Source organism: Pinus tabuliformis, chromosome 4_2 (genome assembly GCF_031772625.1).
Source record: "Pinus tabuliformis cultivar Carrire ecotype Pingquan chromosome 4_2, CPIR1, whole genome shotgun sequence".
Taxonomy (NCBI): Eukaryota; Viridiplantae; Streptophyta; class Pinopsida; order Pinales; family Pinaceae; genus Pinus; species Pinus tabuliformis.
Window position 1 is genome coordinate 270,617,265 of NC_142304.1, and position 6,000 is coordinate 270,623,264.

Genomic DNA, 6,000 nt, shown 5'->3' on the forward strand with positions numbered 1-6,000 from the left:
ATAGTTTTGGTCATCATTCAACCATCATCCAAACAACCATTATCCTTGTTACTTCCCTAGTTTTTCTTAGACTAGTTGAGGTATGAGCTTAGATATCCATTGAAGCTTATGACTTGTGTAAACTATTGGAAGTTCCTCATTGGAATTATAAGGGAAATTCTCCATTCTCATCTTGGGAAAGGATGGAGCTTGGAGGGGGAACTTGTTGGGTAAGATTTCCAAGTGTGAGGCCTAGAGCATTCCTAGAAGATCCTTGAGGGTAGTTGGAACACCTAGGGTTACAATTCTTTGAGACTTCCATGATGGACTATACTAGAAGCCCAAAAAGTGTAGTGGCATAGCCTAAAGGATTACAATGATAGAGAAGGGGGTGCTTTACCTTGGGTAGTTTAAGCTAGGGGATGCAGAGATGTAGTTAGGGAGGTTATTGGAGTTGGTGCTTGTTTGGTACAAAATATGTGTCCATTGTTGGCTCTAGGTGAGCTTTGTTCATTTGGTAATCATAGCCCAACTCGAAGGTAACCCACTACTAAAATATTTACAACAATGTGGTCTATGACTAGGTGGAATATCTGAGGTTTTTCGGCACTTAGTCGATATTTACAAAGGCAAGTGCCCATGTGTCTTGTGTGATATTTAGTTGGTGTAATTACCTTATTAATTATTGTTAACTTATCAATGGATTGCATTTGATTTATGTGTGCCTAAGTCATTTGCATGATATTACATATTGTTATACTTGAACATTTATATCATTTATGGAGCATTATTACCTCATCATTTATATTTATGTAGTCGATAGATAATAGATAAAGTATGTAGCTCACAAAATTTTGATGGTTGGAGGAATCCACATTTATCATTGACAAGTAGTCATTGAGAAGTAGATCCATTAAAACAATCAATGGCAAGTAAACCATATATTTAATTAGTTGACTCAATTGATAATACATAGTTATTTGATGAGTAATGAATTCTCATGTCTAATCGACTAGTTAGTTATCCTCATCATTCATTAGGTTAAGTCAATGTTTGGAGACAAATACTAGAGGAAATAATTGGTACCATAATGAAAATATTCTGATACCATTGTTAATTAAGGTTCCATATATAGCTAATGGTGGATAGAAGGTGGTGTACCATAAAGTGATAGCAAAGTGTCAATTTCAGCATTGAGCATGCATCAACAAGAGAAAAATCGCAAAGGAAATTCTTAGAATCATAGTTGGTTGAAAATGTGTAGAAGCCTAAAATTAGCCAAGTTTTAGATTACCAAGATGAGCATGGTGAGTTGGAGGAAAAATATGGTCAATTATTTTATTTTATTTTATTTTATTTTATTTTTTTCTTTTAGGCTGTGGTTCACGGACACCCTGGTCAACGGGTGGCGCTATGTCCAAGAAAAAATCTGGGCTAATCAACCCCGAAGGGAATCTAGCCCCGCAGCCCACTACCAAGGCCTAACCGCAAGGGTTTCGGGGAGATTGGACCCTGTGACCTCTCGATGGCGAGGCACTAATTTTGACCAACTGAACTAACCCATGGGGCTTGGAAAAATATGGTCAATTATTTCAACTACCTAGTCAATTTGTACATTATAGTGATCGACTAACATTATGGTGGTAAATTCCATTGACATTCGACTGATTCAACTATCAAGTCAAGTCATATTTATATTGGAATAACATAATCTATTAGTTAGTTCAATCAGATAATAAATTTGTTAGTCAACTCAATTGATAGTCTATTGGTTAGTTGAATCGAATGATGGTCAACTAGTTAGTTAACTCAATCTATGGTTGACTAGTTAGTCATCCTGACTAATGGTTGACTGTTTAGTTAGCCCAACCAATAGTCAATTTTTTAGTTACTCAACCAACAATTGACTAGTTCATTAACCTAACCAATGGTTTACTATAATATTACATTGGTTGTGTTTAACATGATGGTTAAATAACTCTACCATTTGGTCAACTCATGTTTGTAGTTTATAATACCCCTAGCTTAATCCGTAAATTGTAATGTATATATACAAGTGATACTCAAGATGATAAGCCAATACACGATAGCTAGGCTAGTGAGTCGGTTTATGTTGAGGCCAAATTGTATATGTGTACAAGTGTCTTAGGTCTATGGGCTAATGTATAGATGTGATTTTAAGGCCAAAGTGCCTATTTTCTTAGGCTAGAGAGCCTGCGTGCTAAAAGGCCAATGAGTCTAGTAGATGTAATATGTAAAAAAATTGAGATTAATAAAATAAAACCATAGTTGCATACTGTGGGATAAGAAGAATATGAAACCATAAGAGTTGTAGATTCCCTAACTATCCTAAGTTGTAATCCCTAGAAGGATAGTAGCATATCTCGATGGAATGTGGGTGCAACAAAGGGGGTGCATTATCTTGGATTCAGTAGATTGATGGAGGATGAGAGACTATAGGTTGGAATATCATTGAGGTTTTTCACCTTGACCTGGAATATTGTTAGGGTTTCTCACCTTATCCTTGTTTGTGTTGGTAATTGTTGTGTACCATAGCTAGCTTTAGGAAATTCTTGTCTTGGTGGAGTCATGGCCCTAGCTTGGCAGTGACCCACTATTGAGAGTGTAGGAGCAATAGAGTGTGTTGGAGAGGTAAATCCCCTCTATGGATAGAGGCGATCCCTACTAGCCCAGAATGGGTCTAGCAACAATCAATCAATGCTATTGTGCAAGTTCCTAATTGCAAATAAAAGAGAGGCAAAGAACACCTACTTGGATTCCAACGCTATTGTTTGATGAAGAGATGCCGCTCTCGCTCCTTCGCTCTGGCCGGTCACGATCCTCCACGATCTCCGTGAATAGATACCTGCACACACGAAGAGAAAGACAAACACAAGCGTGAAATCTAATAAAAGCAATTATACATCAGTCAGAAAGGATGTAATTCACATTAACCATTATAAAGACAAATGAGAATGGAACCATAACAGTAGTCATCTATTATTAAATCAATAACAGAGAAAGGTACAACCAAAGTTCTGACGCTGAGTCCTTCTCTTGAGGGTCCAGCCAGCAAGTCTCTTAAGCATTCACCCTTGGAAGTGGATTCTCCCAAAACAAAGCTCTCTCTCACACAAGCAAACTCACAACCTTCCTTAAGCTTCCTCTAGCAAAACCACACTTGTCACACCAACTACCTACTAACAGCAACAGTCTAAGCACTATGAATTCCACACTATCCAAACTCCAAACCAAAAAACTAGCTGCTCATGGCAATGGTAGAGGCTTAAATAGGAGAAGGAGTCTCCATGAATGGTGGGAGGATGAGCTTATCTCCAAGGAAGGTGGCTCAAATGACGAACAGACATGCCATAGAAAGTAGGGCGACATTCACAAGGCCAACAACCAGGTCTGGAGTCATCTGGAAGGCCGGCTGTTAGAACAAACTCGCCCAAACAGGATCAGCGCGGGTCCATAACTGCACTGGAGCGCTGACATCGCAGCTGAATAACAAAGAAGGTCATGTCAGCACGATCAGATATGAATAACAAATGCGCTGGCTCATGAAATTTGATCAGCGCGGAAAACACGTGTGCTTCCGCGCTGACAGCGCATTCGGTCTGTTATGGAGCGCCCATCAGCGCGGTTATTTGGCCAAAAGGCGCGCTGATAGCAAAAACTTTGGCAAAGTGGGTCATTTGGCCAGATTAGAGAGCATGAGCATGATTGATTTGAATTCATGACATAGTAGGGAGACTGACAGGGAGACAGTGACAAATTACTGTGTAACAGAGTGTATGGCAAGGAGGAATGTATAAGGTCTACAACTAGTTCAGACTCATCAAATGATAAGAATTTTTCGTTATGCATTATTTTCCCTACATGCTATATATATATATATATATATATATATATATATATATATATATATATATATATATATATATATATTATTATGGTTTATATATTTTATACTTATCTTTATTATGTTTATATCATATATGGTTACGGCATAGAGACAAAGCTAAACTATAATGTCCCTTAATTGGGTGTCTGGGTGTGTTAAAAAGTGGTAAAAGAGACCAAGTTACAACATTGTAATTGCATGGGACAAAAATAGAGAATAAAGGTGAACGTGTTAGTATGTTTACAAACTATTTTACAAAATAATTTAGTGAAGTGTATATCCTTGGAACATATATATTGCAGGACTTGTTAAAAATGGGTTTATAGATGAGGCCCTAAAACTCTCCATGGAAAATCCTTCAAAGGAATGTCATTTCTTGAAATTTTTTCCTCACAAAGTTATATTCACAATGGTGAAAGTAATAAAGCATTTCATTTTTTCAAAAAATATATTTTGAGTTAAACCATACTTGATTATAGTTTTCGGCTCTCTTTCCTCATGTGTCAGCTTAAGGGCTCTTAGAATGTGTTAGTTCCAGTCTTCGCAGCCTGTCTCCAGGGATCAACATGGGCTCTTACTATGTCTGGTTTTGTTAGATGTTTTACACATGATATTCAGTGCAAAACATGTCTTAAATGTGTCCATCAGAAGCAACTCAGAAAGAGCTTTCCAATGATATATCGCACTCCAAAAACAGGCTCCCAGATCAGAAGATATGGTCAAATGAAAATTGCTACTCATTTGATGGGCCGACTACTGTCCCCAACCAGCTATTGTTTAAATTTGGCAGCGACAAAGTACTTGTTTGCAGTGATAACATCTTGCCTAGAAATGCTTTTGAAACTGTATACAAAAGGGCTGGCGGTGCAAAGAAGATGATCAAGGTTGCTTCAGTGTTGCAGGGTTACCAGTGGATGAGAATTATGTCAGTTTCATGAAAGTAATTATGTTGCACAGAATTTGAATGTTTATCAATCAGAAAGGCTATCATAAACATTTTTTATTATCTCATCAAGAAATAATGAGTAGTGTGGTCCATTTCTCTATTGAAAAAGGCAGTGTGAAATATCTATCTGCTAATTTTCTCTACAATTTTGATGTTGTTGTTCTTTGGGCGTGCCTCAGTTATTGTCAAAAAGTAGGTTAATGAGATGTGGCGCAAAATGCAACAAATAATTGAATTTTATTCAGTGGATTGTAGAGGTAGTTGTGGAGAAATATTTGTTGATTTGCAGAACCATGCATACACTCAAAAAAAACAAGAAGACGTTGTTGCTTCTCAAATTTTCTTTCCAAGATTAGAGGAGTCCATGTCAATTCGCTGGAGTAGTTTTCCTAGAAATAAAAATAAGCTCTATTTTGATCTAAGAATTATAGAAGAGTTTGAGCAAGCTGAGGGTCGACAACCAGGTCATGTCTCATATGCAGATTTGGAATCTGTGTTGAACCTCCAGAAGAAACTCTGTGAAGAACAAGGTTTATCTGAATCTCGTATACCGGATATTCTCTTGGAAATAATTCTTGTTGCCGGGACAAGAGAACTTCCTCCAGTTTGTGCAATTTTAGGGGGCATCCTTGGCCAAGAAGTCATCAAGGCAATGTCATGTAAAGGTGATCCGATTAAGAACTTTTTCTTCTTTGATGTAATGGACGGGAAGGGGATAATAGAGGATATACCTAACCAAGACAAAAACTGAATCTCTGACATTCTCAGAGAAGTATATATCATAGAAATCATGTGCAGAACTGCACTTCAAGAAAATTGAGGAGAATGAGTGTATCTCTCTCTTTGAATGATATATTTGTGTCATCATTATATGCAAAGAGCATGGAAATGGTATTGAACAGGCATGCAATTGCATTCAAGCAATGTAGACCTCTATAGTAGATAAGCTTAGTAGCAGGTGGTCACTAGTATGAATCGCACAAAGAGAACATCCAAGGAGGAACAAGAACAATAGGTCGATCAAACCACTCTAAAATTCGTGTAGGAAGGTGCAAGGTGGTAGTCAAAAGGAAGATTTTGTGGAATATGGTTCCACATCAGAAGGAGCAAATATAGTAATATTAATCCACTTGGCAAACTTTCACATAATTTGGGTTTTCAAAAACTA

The 6,000-nt window shown here is 37.4% G+C and overlaps 1 pseudogene; it reads left to right on the top strand.

The window, feature by feature from the left end:
• The first annotated feature begins 4,907 nt into the window (after positions 1 to 4,907).
• Positions 4,908 to 5,648, top strand: LOC149169024 (SUMO-activating enzyme subunit 1B-1 pseudogene; annotated as a pseudogene).
• The last annotated feature ends 352 nt before the right edge of the window (positions 5,649 to 6,000 follow it).